Source organism: Phyllobates terribilis, unplaced genomic scaffold (assembly GCF_046119375.1).
Source record: "Phyllobates terribilis strain yellow unplaced genomic scaffold, ASM4611937v1 Scaffold_4__5_contigs__length_816908805, whole genome shotgun sequence".
NCBI lineage: Eukaryota > Metazoa > Chordata > Amphibia > Anura > Dendrobatidae > Phyllobates > Phyllobates terribilis.
The window spans coordinates 739594653-739611128 of record NW_027362764.1 but is presented as its reverse complement, the minus strand read 5'-3'; positions in this window follow the sequence as shown (position 1 = coordinate 739611128).

Below are 16476 nucleotides of genomic sequence, written 5' to 3'. Positions count from 1 at the left end.
GTGGGATTTCTTTAATTATTTTTGGTAAAAAGGGGTTGATTGGAAATTACTTTAGTCTACATGGAGGACGTGAAGCTACGACCATTTCATCTCTGGCACTGGATATTGTACTATTGCAGCATGGAGCAAAAATCCCAGCAGTGTATGGCGCCAGCTAGTGGCCGGGTGTCACAGGTGCACGAAGTTGGCGGTGACAGGTAACCTTCATCCATCTCTGGCTGCCATGGTAACCTAATGCGATCTGTGGGGGGGGGGGGGATCAGTGGGCACCCGGATATGGTGACCCCCCCGGGCCCAAGATGGCCACGGGGTTCTTCATGGTCCTACAGGAAGCTGGCTACTCAGTAACCCCGCTCCGCCCCATGCCTGTCAGACGCTGATCTGATGCTCTGCAGTGCAGAAGCACTGCAGAGTATTACATCAGCGATCAGGTCAGGGAAAGTTGATGTTCCATAGTGGGACAATGTGAAACAGTTAATAAAAATTATAAAAAAAAAATTCACAAAATAAAGAACCAAAAATATATATAGTGTATATATATATATTAATCCAATAGATACATTTATGTGTGTAAAAAAAATAAATAAACAAAAAAGTACACACATTTGGTATCGCCACGTCCGGAACAACCCGACCTATAAAACTGTCCCACTAGTTAACCCCTTCAGTGAACACCGCAAAAAAAATTAAATGAAAAACAAGGCAAAAAAACAATGCTTTATCATCATACTGCCGAACAAAATATGGAATAAAACGCGATCAAAAAGACAAATGTAAATAAAAATGGTACTGCCGAAAACACAGTAGTTTGACGATAAATGGCTTCACCCCATCAATAACCATGAGTGGAGAAAAAGTTTTTTTGTTATCATTCATATTCTCTGAAACAAGGCCAAGAAAGGAAAAATTCTGCCGGGGTATGTAAACTTTTGGGCACAATTGTAAATCTGGTATTGCCTAATTACTTATACCGCACGAGGAACGGCGTAAAAAATAAGTAAAACCAATTCTTCACCTGCTGTTGATTTGTTCATTCTGCCTCCCAAAGATCGCAATATGGCTACGTTCACATTTATCCTGCGCTCTCCGCTGAGCGCTTACATCGGGGTTTCCATGTACATCTCTGAAATATGTGATTCAGATGGAACCCCAGGCAGAATATTCCCTGTAATGAGGCAGATGGAGGCACTGTGCACACCATCCGGCCTATGATCCGGCGGTGTCTGTCTTTTTTTAGGCGTGCATAAAAGTGCCATTGCCCACAGTTTTGTGCATTTCTGAAAAGACAGTCAAAGCTGAACAGAGGCCAGACTTAGTCCAGAGTAACTCTGCTGCATCATTATAGTGAATGGATCACTTGGGAAGTTAATCATGTCACTCAGATATTTAGATGGAAACACAAAAGTAAGTGCTCAGCGTAGAGCGCAGGATTAATGTGATGCTTCAACTCTATTCACAAAAGAAGCAAGTCCCCACTCAGGTATGTCATCTGTTAACGGAAATATAGGGGGCTTCCTTGTTACTGGTAGCACAAAGGCTAGGGAAAAACTAAATGGCTCCTCACCCTCCAAAAGAAATTCAGCGAATTCTGTGCTCCTTAATCCAAATGTTCCCCTTCCTTCTGAGCTCCAGTGTGTTCCTAAACCGCAGTTAGCGTCCACATGTTTGGCATTTCTGTGGCGATGAGAGCCCGCCTAATTTACGGGTGCGTGTCTCCAGAAGCACGAGCTAGGCATAACGTACTGGTCACTACAATGTTTTGGTCACTACAACGGCAGTTTGCAATTTTCACTTAGCAACATCCAGTGCTGCTTGTTTCTGGAAAACACCCATGGAGTCAAAATCGTCACTACACCTGTAGATAAATTCACAAAGAGGTATAATTTCCAAAAATGGGTCACTTAAGGGGGGATTCTGCTCTTCTAGCACGTAGGGGCTCTGTATATGAAGTCCGCAAACTATTCTAGGAAAATCTGTGCTCCAGGAGGCAAATTGTGCTCTCTTCCTCCCGAGTCACACCATATGGCTAAGCAGTACTGTACAGCCACATATGGGGTACTTCTACATTCAGCAGAGATTGTGGGAAAAATTTTGGTGCCATTTTTACCCATTTCGCAGTGGGAAAACGTAAAATCAGGGTCTAAAACAAAACTTTGGTGGTAAAAATGTAATTATTTTTTCTTCACTGCCCAATGGTATAAAATGCTGTGACACACCTGTGGTGTCATTATGATCTCCTAGATGAATTCATTGAAAGGTATAGTTTGAAAAATAAGGTCATGTATGGGGGATTCGGCTGATCTGGCACCTCAGGGGCTCTACCAATGTGACATGGCACCCTCAAAGCTTTCCAGCAAAATCTGAACTCCAATATGGCGCTTCTTCCCTTCTGAACTTTGCACTGTGCCTCAAAAGTAGTTTTCGACCACATATGGGGTATCTGTGTACTCAGGAGACATTGCACAACAAATTTTGGGGTCCATTTTCTCCTGTTACCCTTGTGAAAATGCAAAATTTGGGGCTAGTGATGAGCAAGCACTAAAATTCTCAGGTCGAGTAAATCGTAATACTCGGGTGCTCGACCTGAGCAACGAGTACAATGTAAGTCAATGGGAAACTCGAGCATTTTTCTGACAGCTCCCCCCGGCGGTCTGCAGAGGGCCTAAATATTGCCCAAATCGATGGGAACAGTGCTCAAATGACATGGGAACAGCATGGGGAAAACCCCTGTAAGCATCTCTGACTCTCAGGTCACTGCTATGAACAATATTGTCAGAGTATTACGCCACTTTTACGGACTGACAATAAAACATACAAAAATGAAGCTAAAATGGATTTTCCTGGAAAAAATGTTAAGATACATTCTTTCCAGGGTAATGCCTTACGATGTATATATAAGGCAAAATAAATAAGAAAAAACATAAATGCTCTCCACACCTTGGCCTATGTTCACACATAGTGTTTTTGCTGTATTTTTGCACTTTCGTATTGCTTTCAACGGTGAAAAATACATTCATCAGTAAATGTAATTTTAACATTTTACTACCTTATCTGGCCATATGATATATGAGACATGATCAGACATATTCTGTTTCATTTATGAAAGAGGGACTCTGAAAGTCACAAAGCCTATTTTTACAGGGCCATCAGGCGGCCCTTACTATTGTTAGAGGGTCATCAGCCAGCTATGCTTTGCACAGCCATATTGCTACTGCAATATAACGTATCAATCTGAGGGTATGTTATTTTGTCGCTATTGTAAATGCAGCTAACAGCGGTATTAATAGGGAATAGAATACATTTTTTTGCAACAGCACGGAGTATAAGGCAATATTAATTCCTGTCTGGATGCGTGTAATACGCTATCCATAGTGCGATAGCTCATTCGTACACGAATTTCAGATAAGAGAGGTAATATCTTAGAATATAAAATAGATTTTAACCGGCTCCGATGGTTTTTTTTTTTTGGTACGTGGCAGCACCAAACTGTGAACTAACGCAAGCAACCCTGCCTGCTTTGATGAATTTCTAATTGCAGATCACCGTTAAAAATTACAAATCGATCCATGTCTGCATGGAAAAAAATAAGTTATGGAAGATATGTATGTGACCAGAATGAACACTCATTTCCAGCTGATGATACCTAGCACCTGTCCCTATTGTAAATGCAGCTAACAGCAGTATAAATAGGGAATAGAATAGATTTTTTTTTCTGCAGCACGGAGTATAAGGCAATAATCCCTGGCTGGATTTGTGTAATAATCTATCCATAGTGTGATAGCTCACCCGTACACGAATCGCAGGTAACAGAGGCAATATTGAGGAATAAAAAGTCGATTTTAACCGGCTCCGAAGAGTTTTTTTTGGTACGTGGCAGCACCAAACTGTATGTAGAGAAATGCAAGCAACCTTGCCTGCTTTGATGAATTTCTGAGTGCAGATTATTGTAAAAATACATGAATCTGTCAATGATTTTTTGAAAAAAGCAATCCAGTTGACTGTGGAAGAAAAGTATGCAACCAGAATGAACACTCGTTTCCAACTGATGATACCTAGCACTTGTCCCTTTTCTAAATGCAGCTAACAGCGGTATTAATAGGGAATAGAATAGACTTTTTTTGTTTTTTTTTCGGTTGCAGCAGCACGGACTATAAGCCAATAATCCCTTGCTGGATGCATGTAATACGCTATCAATAGTGAGATAGCTCACCCGTACATGAATTGCAGATAAGGGAGGTAATATTGTAGAAAATAGAATCGATTTGGATTCGCCTTCCCATTATTAAGGAGTGTCACTCCTATACTGTTATTGCGAATGCAGTAAGTTCAAGGGCTGCCAAAAATTAGGACGCACTCCAATACCCCTTTGAAGAGACGTAGTGAAGGGCCTCAGTCAAATTTTTTTTTCCATTATTAAGGAGTGGGTCTCCTAGACCGGTAATACCAATGCACTAAGTGCATTGGCTGAAAAACATTTACTCCTGGTTGGTATACATATATATTTTATAGATAGATAGAGATAGGCCTCTAAAAATAGTTCTTATGGGCATCTGACGCGCCCCCTGGGCCGTGGGGTACTCGGTGTCAGGCCGGTCGTGGCTATGGGATATGTCACAGTGGCGGTGACCCGGTCCGTGACCCAGGGCGGTCATTCAAAAGGGGATATTTACAGGGGATTTATGTACAAAGTTCGTGACCCCACCTGTGGATATGCGGCTAAAGGGAGTCGCCGCTGCGGAGCAGGTCCTCTGGAGCTGATGTTAGTGCAGCAAAGCTGGTGTGGCTCTCCACAGGTAGAGCTTAGCTCCAGTGCAGTGTAGATGTTATAGGTTGTGCTGGGCGTTGTAGTGCAGGGGGTGATGGCGCAGACAATAATCACAGAGACCGTGGGGTTCAGTCTTCCGAGTTTACTCACAGTTGTTAAGTTCCTCAGGTTACTGGTTCCGGATTACAACCTCCCACGTCATGCTGCGTTCATCAGGCAGGGGTTCAGCAATCCCTCAGGTAATTCAAGCGTGCCTGACAGGACCCCTTTCTATGTGCCTTCCTCAGTCGTCTTCCTGCGCTGGCTATCGCCCTTCTGCCCTGCGCCTCGCAACCAGTGTCCCAATCCGGTAGCCTCAGGTCTTGTCGGACGACCTGCAGTCCCCTGGACCCTATGTGGCCACCTTTTCGGCGATATAGTTGCGGATGTGGCCACTGCACCTTGCAAATACAGCAGCCTCGAGTTCCTAGCTGAGCCTTGTAGTTCTCCACTAGTTTAGGGGCCGGTCCCCTCTGCGGCTCGAACCCTCCACCGCCTGGCAGATTCGGGTGTACTGGTGGCCTCCTGCACAGCCCGTACCCCTGGGATCCCTTCTGTTCATGGAGCCTTTCTCCTGCTCCCTCTCCTCTTCCTCCAGTCCTGGGCCTCTCCTCAGGCTCGCTCTGGAGCAGAGCTCGTGCAGAGCCTCTGCTCCCCTCACTTTCCTCCTCCAACTCCACTCCTCACTCACTGAACTCTCTGACTGGACTGATCTTTCAAGATGGTTCCCCCTTTTATATCACTCCCTCACAAGTGCTCCCCTGATCTACGTCCTCCACCCACACCCACTACATGGTTCCCCCTCATTAGGTTCCCCTCCACTCCAGCCAGGGACCAGGGACTGTGCTCTCCCTTAGGAGCAATCTCGCCCTGCCCTACTGAAGTGGACATGTGGGATGCAGGTGTTAGGGTCCCGGGCAGCACTCTATCCTTACCTGAGAGTGGGATACCACACCTCTGGGTGAGATGCAGTACCTCTGTGGCGACTGAACCCGCAGGGGCGCCACACATCATAAACAATAAACAAAAAAAGATCCAAATATTGTATACAAAGCCGAATAAGGGGCCAGTAAAACAATGCCGGGGCCGGTAAAACAATGGCGGGCCTAAACCACAAAAAAAGCCTACTCAAACAGCAAGATATCGTAAAGGAGAAACATGAGTATTTATGGCATAAAATAGATTTTATTAGAAAATATTCTTATTAAAATGACAATAATGTAAAGTACATAGTAGAAACAACAAGACATGGGAAAAATGGATCAGGTCAAGCGACACCATGTCCATACACAAGGGGCCTCAATATATCCAATATGGATGACACAGGTAAATATATATGTGTATGAGTTACTATATCTGGTTAAGATTTAACAGCCTCCGTAGGAAGTGTGCACCAACATTAGGGTTACAATAGATATGAATAATATCCATAGAGACTCACCACAAGACAGGAAGGGGCCCGAGAGGTAGGGCAGGGTGTCACCAAAGGCTACAAAGGTAAAAGGTCGTGTCCCAACGCGCATTTCGCCTGGGAGCACAAGGGGTTTTCTCAAGAGGCATTTCCATTGTCCCACCAGGACCTGCATCATAAACACCCTTAAAAAAGTTATGTGGGTGTTGCATGATGGTCACCCTGTTGATGTGGTGGAGGATGAGGAGAAGGAGGATTAAATCCTGACGCGTACACCCATGTCTGGGTGTGAAGTGGTGCATGGGAATAGACCTCCCCCCCAAAAAAAAGCCCACTAGATTTGAGTATATGTTCCGCTGCTATCTGGTGGTGTTGAGAAGTCTGGCCCAATCCAGCCCTTGTTCATTTTGCTAAGAGTCCGCCTGTCAGCATTTTCAGTAGACAGGTGGATGCGCCGATCATTTATAATACACCAGCAGCACTAAAAACCCGCTCTGACAAAACGCCAATGGAAGGGCAGGCCTGGACCTCCAAGGCGTAGAGAGACAGTTCATGCCACATGTCCAGCTTGGATACTCAATAGTTGTAAGGCACATAGGAATCACAGAGGATACTGGTACGGTACTCCTTCAGCATCTTCCAAAACTTTTCCCTCCTTGTCAGAGTATGCCACTCATCAGGGCCTGGGCACTAGGAGGGACTGAGAAAACTGTCCCAGACCTTTGCCAGTGTTCCTCTGCCTCTGCTGCATCTGGTTTGTGTCTCCCTCGCCTGTACTCCTTCGTTGTCCAAGAAACTGTGACCTCTGCTGCCAGCGTTGTCAGATGGGAATTTTTTTAATAATTCTTCAACAAGGGCCTTCTGGTGCTGCAACATTTTATTAGACCTCTCCGCCAAGGGAAGGAGAGATAGAAAGTTCTCCTTGTAGCGTGGGTCTAGAAGTGTGTCCAACCAGTAATTACTGTTGCCCAAAATGCATACAATGCGAGGGTCACGGGAAAGGCAGCGGAACATAAACTTAGCCATGTGTGCCAGACTGCCAACAGCCAAGACTTCCCTGTCCCCACCAAGAGAATGACTGTCCATGTTTTCCTAATCCTCCTCCTCGTCCTCCCTCTCCTCCCCCTCTTCAGACCATCCACGCTGAACAGACGATATAAATGTAATGTGGGTAGTACCGTCTGTAGCGCAGGAAACCAGTTCCTGTTCCTCCTCCTCCTTCTCCTCATTATCACCCAATCCGTGTTGAAATGAGATGAGGCTAAGCTGTGTAGTATCACCCTGTATAGTTCCTTTCTCCAGCTCATCATGCTCCGCCTTTAATTGTGAGCAGCGAGTGTTTCAGTAGGTAGAGAAGCGGGATGGTGATGCTAATTATGGCGTCATCGACTCTCACCGTCTTATGTGCAGAGACTGTCCGGAATACCGACGGGTGTGTTGAAGCTGGTACTCACCAATTGCCCTCTGCTGCTCACAAATCCTTCCCAACATATGCAACGTTGAGTTGCAACGCGTTGTGACATTGCACACCAGTCGGTGTCCTGGAAGCTGCAAACACTGCTGAAGCACTGCCAGGGCAGCAGAAGCTGTAGCTGAGTTTCAGAAATGGGAACACATGCGGCGTGCTTTCAAAAGCAGCTCAGACAGATCAGGGTAGGTTTTGAGAAACCACTGAACTACTAAGTTGAGCACATGTGCTAGGCATGGTTCTTTTGCGAGGTTGCCAAGCTTTAGAGACGCCACCAGGTTGCGGCCATTGTCACATACGACCATGCCTGGCTGTAGGTTCAGCGATGACAGCCACAGACCTGCTTGCTCTGTTACAGCTTTCAACAAATGATCTGCAACAAGTACTAAGGAAAGAAAGGGGAAAGCTGTCCCTACAGTAAGACTAAGCTGAATCCCTACGATGTAGCGGGCTGCCTGTTCCTAGGGAACAGACCCGCCTTAGTCCTCGGCTAGTCTGAACGAAGACCTAAAGCATAAAGGGGAGGGGTCCCTAAAAGAACTAAGGACTGGAACAAAAATGGGACACCTCCTAAACAGAGAAGTTGTTGCAGAACACAAAAAGATAAACTGACAAAAAGGTACTAGAGGTCCCAGAAGGACCAAGCGAACTGACAGAGAAAGGCACAGAAGCACCTGGCTAGAGAAACAGTCAAACACTGAAGTCCAGCACAGCCAAAAGGGCGGAGCTGGAATATAAAGGCAGATGGTCATGTGACCGCAAAACACAAGATGGAAAAAACAAACAGGAGGGTTCTAACAGTACCCCCTCTTTTATGAGGATCCTCTGGATCCTCCAGGCCCAGGCCTATCCGGATACCTCCTGTGGAAAGCTCTAACAAGCCTAGGAGCAGAGACATCATCCGCCCTTACCCAGGAGTTATCTTCGGGACCGAAACCCTTCCAGGAGACGAGATACTGTAATCTCCCTCTATGCCATCTAGAATTCAAGATACGAGAAATTTCATATTCGCCGTCTTCCGCCACAGGAGGGACTGTGACAGTGGCATCCCTATCTGTTACATCAGCTTTTTTCAACAAGGAAACATGAAACACAGGATTAATCTTCCAGGAAGTAGGGACATCCAACCTAACTGCAGACGGGTTAATAACCTGAAGCACTTTAAATTGACCCACAAACGTAGGACCCAGTTTTTTAGAGGGAATCCTCAACCACAAGTTCCTTGAGGACAACCAAACCATGTCACCCACAGTAAACAAAACCTCCTTACGATTCCTGTCAAAATACTTCTTGGACTGCTTGTTAGCCTCGTGAAGGTTGCAACGTACATTAGTCCAAACTCTCTCCAAATCACCGAAAAAATTCTCCTCCTCCGGCACCGCCGACCCCAATTTGGAGAACGAACCAAAAGACGGATGTCTCCCAGTACAACAAAAAAAAGGAGAACACCCAGCTGAGGAGGATGTATGATTGTTAAGAGCAAATTCTGCGAGAGGTAGAAACTCAGACCACACCTCTTGATTGTTCGCCACAAAACAACGCAAAAACTGTTCTACATCCTGGTTCTTTCTTTCAGTCTGTCCATTAGACTCAGGATGATACCCAGACGAATATGACAAATGGACTCCCAACCTGTCACAAAAAGCACGCCAAAAGCGAGCCACAAACTGAGGTCCTCTATCAGAAACAATATCCGTGGTAACGCCATGAAGCTTGACAATCTCCTTAACAATCTCCTTAACAAATGCCTTAGCGAGAGTCTTGGCGCAGGACAACTTAATGATTGGAACCAAATGACACATCTTACTAAAACGATCCACGATCCACGACCTCCCAGATGACCGTAAAACCCTCGGACACAGGAAGATCAGTAATAAAATCCATTGTGAGATGCGTCCAAGGTGCACTAGGAACCTCCAGAGGGCAAAGCAACCCCGCAGCAGGGGTATGTGAAGCCTTTGACCTAGCACACACAGTACACTGACGCACCCACTTGATGACTTCTTTCTGCCATCCAGGCCACCAAAAATTGCGACTGATAAGTCTCTTAGTCTCTTAGTCTCAGAAATTCTTGGATGACCTGCCAACCGAGACTTATGACACGCCACAAACAAATCTCTCCTAAAGGTTCTAGGCACGAGCAACCTCCCATAGGGAGTGTTAGATGGAGCATCATCTTGAGCTTTCAGAATCCCATTCTCCAAAACGGAGTCCAATACTACCACCACAACTCCTTTCTGTAAAGTGCTCTCCTCCTCCTCGGCACCGACCATAGGAGAGAAGCTGCGAGATAAAGCATCGGCTTTAACATTCTTAGTACCAGGGAAATAGGTAACAGAAAAATGAAACTGGGAAAAAAAAGTGCCCACCTAGCTTGATGGGCATTGAAGCGCTTGGCAGCATCCAGATAGATCAAATTCTTATGATCTGTGAAAACCTGAATAGGAAATCTAGCGCCTTCCAAAAAATGATGCCAATGTTCAAACGCAAGTTTAATAGCCAGCATCTCCTGATTTCCAACATCATAATTCAGTTCGGTTTCCGAATTTTTTTTCGAAAAGAAGGCCATCCCTGCTCTCCTGAGCCAAACTGCTCCGACCCCCACCGATGAAGCATCGACCTCGACCAAAAAAGGCTTGGTTTCATCAGGCTGCATAAGGATAGGGGCAGAACTGAACCTCTCTTTGAGATACTCAAACGCTTCAATGGCCTCAGTAGTCCACTGGACCGTATTCGCACCTTTCCTGGTGATATCGGTTAGAGGTTTAACAATTACAGAAAAGTTCTTAATGAATTTCCTGTAATAATTGGCAAAACCCAAAAATCTCTGTATAGATTTCAAACCAATAGGCCTAGGCCATTCCTGAACAGCCTGAACCTTCACCGGGTCCATCTCAAAGCCCTCGCTGGAGACAATGTAGCCCAAAAAACGAATTTTCTGCACAGCGAACTCACATTTCTCCAACTTAGCAAAGAGTGAATTATCACTCAATAACTGCAAAACTTCACGTACACTCTGCCAATGGGACTCTAGATCTGGTGAGTAAATCAAAATGTCATCCAAATACACAACCACATTCTTACCAATCAAAGGTCTCAGGATGTCATTAATAAGGTTCTGAAAAAATGCAGGTACATTGGTAAGACCAAAAGGCATCACCAGATTCTCAAAATGACCTACTGGAGTGTTAAAAGCAGTTTTCCATTCATCGCCCTCCTTCTATCGTAACAAATTGTATGCCCCCCGGAGATCAATCTTAGAGAACCACTTGGCCCCCACTAGCTGGTTAAACAAGTCAGGAATTAACGGCAATGGGTAGGAATTGCGTACGGTAATCTTATTAATTTCACAAAAATCCAGACATGGACTTAAACCCCCGTTCTTTTTTTTAACAAAGAAAAATTCAACTGCCACAGGCGACTTAGAAGGTCTAATGTGACCGGCAGCCAGGCTAGTCTGTATGTACTACTCCAAGGCCTTTCTTTCAGGGATAGTCAGATTAAACAAGCGACTCTTGGGAAGAGTAGCTCCCGGAACAAACTCAGTGGCGCAATCATAATCCCTATGAGGAGGTAAAACTTGCGACTCCTACTCCGAAAAAACCCTCCAAAAATCTTGAATAGGTACAGGTAATTCCCCTTTTTCCACAGTCGCAATGCGACCATTACAACATTTATCATAGCACTTTGGGCTCCAAGACTTTATCATATTAGTAGACCAGTCCAGCAAAGGATTGTGCACTTTTAACCAAGGCAATCCTAGAACGACCGGAGAGGGTAAATTATTTAATACAACCAAGTCCAAAATTTCTGGTGAAGTCCATGGATAGTGAGGGGAAACGCAGCAACCTTGTGAGTAATACATTTAAAGGGAGTTTTATCAATTGCAACCACAGAAATAGGTGATGACAAAGGTTTGGATTTCAATTTAAGTTTTTCCAAAAACCCTTTATCAATCACATTAAGTGTTGAACCACAATCCACAAATACCTGAAATTCAATCAAATTTTCCTGCAGAGTAGTACTCCCTGAAAGAAATACTCCTGCAGAGCGTAAACAAGCAATACGGGCGTACCTGACCTTTTTTTTTTCTTTTCTTAAACGAAGCTCACAATACTTAATCAAATGGTCAGCTTTACCACAATAAAGACACAATCCCTCGACGAACCTCTGGTCTCTTTCCTGAGAGGGGAGCGACTTTCCCCAACCTCCATCGGTTCTCCGCCATCTGAGCAGATTTTCTGGGGACTAGGACCTGGCATTACAGGAGTCTTTACCTCATTCTGCCTAGATCTCAGCCTCCTATTCACACGAACAGCTAATTGCATGGCATGCTGCAGAGTCTCAGACCAGCAAGAAATAGACATTTCAGAGCAGGATCATTCCATTTTAATTCTGAAGCCCACCTTCTAAAGTGTGTGCAATAATTTTCAACATCATCTGACCCCTGATTCAAAAGCCTGATTTCTGCCTCAGCAGATGAGATTCGATTAGGATCATCATATAATAGACCCATAGCAGAAAAAAATTCTTCTACAGACCTTAAGCGTGGATCATTAGGTTGGAGAGAAAAGGCCCACCCCTGTGGTTCATTGCGCTAAAGTGACATAATAAAACCAATGCGCTGTGATTCATTCCCAGAGGACCTTGGTCTCAAATGAAAATATAACAAACAAGCATTTTTAAAGGAAAAAAAATCTTGCTGTTTACCATAAAAAACATCAGGCAGTCCTACCTTGGGTTCCATAAAATGCGCTCCAGAACAGCTACTCACGTGTTGCTGGAGCTCGGCCTCCTCCAGAGACAATCCCTGCAAGCATTGAGCCAAAACTTGGACGGAAGCCATACTGATCCCTGAATTTCTTTCCTTTCTTTTTTTTTTTGGGCTGGACTTACTGTTATGATCTGCAACAAGTACTAAGGAAAGAAAGGGGAAAGCTATCCCTACAGTAAGACTAAGCTGAATCCTACGATGTAGCGGGCTGCCTGTTCTTTGCGAACAGACCCGCCTTAGTCCTCAGCTAGTCTGAACGAAGACCTAAAGCATAAAGGGGAGGGGTCCCTAAAAGAACTAAGGACTGGGACAAAAATGGGACACCTCCTAAGCAGAGAAGTTGTTGCAGAACACAAAAAGATAAACTGACAAAAAGGTACTAGAGGTCCCAGAAGGACCAAGTGAACTGACAGAGAAAGGCACAGAAGCACCTGGCTAGCAAAACAGTCAAACAACACTGAAGTCCAGCACAGCCATAAGGGCGGAGCTGGAATATAAAGGCAGATGGTCACGTGACCGCAAAACCCAAGATGGAAAAAACAAACAGGAGGGTTCTAACATCTACAGCAGTGTGCGGTTTGTCACCTACGCAAATTAACTTCAGCAGAGCCTGTTACCGCTTGGCCGAGGCAGTGCTGCAGATTTTCCAGCTTGCGACTGATGTGGTCGTTTCAGAAATGGATATTGAAGAGGAGGTGCAGGAGCTGCTATAGAATGTGGGGGCAACCCTGATTGAACCAGGCGCGCAATCCTCTGCTTCAGTAGGACGTGTTCCGTCCCAAGGTCTGACTGGGTCCCGGCTTCCACAATATTCACCCAGTGTGTCGTCAGTGAAATGTACCGTCCCTGGCCACAAGCACTTGTCCACGTGTCCGTGGTTAGGTGGACCTTTCCAGTAACTGCGTTGGTGAGGGCACGGGTAATGTTCGGAGACACGTGCTTGTGTAAGGTCGGGACTGCATAACGGGAGAAATAATGGCGACTGGGGACCGAGTACCGAGGGACTGCTGCCGCCATGAGGTTGCGGAAAGCTTCCGTCTCCACAAGCCTGAAAGGCAAAATTTCCAGTGCAAGCAGCCTGGAAATGTGGCAGTTTAGTATTGTGGTCTGTGGTTGGGTGGCTGCGTTCCAAGGACTGAGGTAGGGACAACTGAACGCTGCACATGGATGTGGTTGCTGATGGTGCTGACAGTGGTTGCAAGTGTGCAATGACAGATGCAGGGTGGGAGGCAACTTCGCCTGCGTCATGGACAGGGGATTGGCTTGCACGCACCACAGCGGAACAGGCAGTGGTGTCACCCGCAGACACTGATTCTGGACCTTGGCGTTCGGCCCAACTAGTCGGGTGCTTTGCTGTCATGTGCCTGAGCATGCTGGCGGTTGTCAGGCTGGTAGTTTTGCTGCCCCTTGCTGATGCTGGCCTTTCAGATGTTGCAAATGTCCTTTTTTGGGTTAACTGGACAGTCTTTAAAAAAGAGCCAGACTCGGGAAGACCTAACAGTTACCTCGTATTGGTGTTTTGGGGAACATTTACCCGCCTTGTGTAAAATCTTCTTTTTTATTAACTCTTTTGTGTGGTATGCCTAATTGTTTTAACCCCTTTAAAGCCCAGGGCGTACTAATACGTATCTGCGCCCTGGGACTTAAGAGCCTGATACGTATTAGTAATCCCTATCTTTAATGCGGCACCGCGACTTCGGTCCATCTCTGATCTCCCGTCATCCACCCCAGTCCCCTTTCCCCCCGTTTTTTTTTGGGGCGTCCTGCAGTTGCCGAGCTCTGACCAGTGACTATGTCACTGATCAACATCCGTGCTCGCTGCTTTTCAGAACTTTTTGTCCCTGTCAATTCCACCCCACCCCCACTTTGCACCACCTCCGTGCGTGCATCCAACAGCCGCCTAGCATTGATTGGTGACGCAAATCACCGATCAGCACTCGCGCTCACCACTTTTTTTTCCACTAACCGTTTTTCTTTTCTAGAGGGCGGTCGCGCTGTCCGATTTGTGCGCCGTGCTTGACCTTGTAGTGCCATAGAAGGCTGTGACACCACAATCGCCGCGCCTGCTCCTGCTACAGAAGACATCGGACAGAAGACAACTGAAAGACGACATCTAAAAGACGACAACTGTAAGTAGGATTTTTTGATCCCTCATCATCCACCCCAATCCCAATATCCTTCTTCCCCTCACCCCTTTCCGCCACCAAGTGCTGATCATTACTTGATCGCTCGACTTTTGTAATTTTTTTTCGTGCTTCATGCAGCGGCCGAGCGCTTATCAGTGACCACAGATCACTGATCCGCACTCGTGCTCGCTGTTTTACACAGCCTCGTCCCTTGCACCACATTCGCGCGCACATCCAGCAGCCGCCGTGTGTTGATCAGTGAAATAGTTCACCGATCTGCACTCGTGCTCTTTGTTTGCACCACCTACGGTATTTCTTTTTTTTTTCTCTTTTTTTTCTGAAAAAGATGTTCACACCAATCACACTAACATACACACACTCTAAATAAAGTACTGACACACACTCACCACATACATAACAAAAAAAATGTCCCGCTCATCCCAAACTCGCTATTCAGCATAGGAGGCATATGCTTTTCTTGTCTCCAACACTGACAGTGAGGGCGAGGATCCCACCTTTCTTTATTTTTCTGATTCCTCCTCTTCCTCCTCTTCTTCCTCCTCAGGTGCTGCTGAACCGCCACGCAGTCGCCCCAGAAGAGAAGATGAACCAGCGGCCCCCACTACTGACCCCTTATGGACCTCGCCCGCCGAAAATTATGAACCACTGATTCCTGATTTCGTGGCGGAATCAGGAATCAAGTTTGACACCACCGGCCTCACAGAAACAGACTTTTTCAAAGTCTTTTTCTCTGAGGATTTCGTAAACCTCCTGGTGGGCCAAACTAATTTATACACTCATCAATTTTTGGAACAAAACCCTCTTCATCATTTTCTATCTGGTCTCCTGTAGATGCAGTAGAAATGATGAAGTTTTGGGGTCTGGCCCTTCATATGGGGATCCTGAAGAAGCCAGAAGTTTGGCAATACTGGAGTGTTGACGTTTTATATAACACTCCAGTGTTCCGAATGGTCATGACGGAGACGCTTTGAGGCCATCCACAAGTTCTTGCATTACCACGATAATGCAAGGTGTCCTGCATGTGATGACCCAAACTTTGATCGTCTTTTCAAAGTTCGGCTGGTCATCCACCACTTCATCAACAAGTTTGCTGAAGTGTGCGTGCCCCAAAGGGACATCTGCGTGGATGAGTCCTTAATCGCCTTTAAGAGGCGGCTTGAATTCCGGCAGTACCTGCCCACTAAGAAGGCGAGGTACGGAATCAAACTGTATAAACTTTGTGAGAGTACCTCAAGGTACACTCACAAGTTTAGAGTTTATGAAGGGAAGGACTCCCGGATTGAACCCCCTGAATGCCCCCCTGTTCTGGGAGTGAGTGGAAAAATTGTGTGGCACTTGGTGCACCCACTGCTGGATAAAGGTTATCACCTGTACGCGGATGACTTTTATACCAGTTTCCCTCTCTTCAAGTCCTTTTCTGCGCGAGGTACCGCAGCCTGTGGTACTGTCCGCAAAAATCAGAGAGGCCTCCCAAAAACGCTAATTGGGCAGCTGCTCAGAAGGGGTGAGAGCAGAGCCCAATGTAGCGACCATCTTCTGGTGGTCAAGTACAAGGACAAGAGGGATGTCCTTTTCTTGACCACAATACATGATGATGGCAGCACCCTCAGCACTGTACGAGGTTCCACTACACAGGTCGCCAAACCAGACTGTGTAGTGGGGTACAACAAGTACATGGGGGGAGTTGATCTCTCTGATCATGTCCTCCAGCCATACAGTGCTTTGAGAAAGGCCAGAGTGTGGTACAAGAAGCTGGCCGTGCACATCGTTCAGATGGCAATGCACAACGCTTTCCTTTTGTCACGATGTGCAGGCCAAACTTCTGCGTCATACCTTCAGCTCCAGCAGACAGTGATCAAAGCTCTGATATTT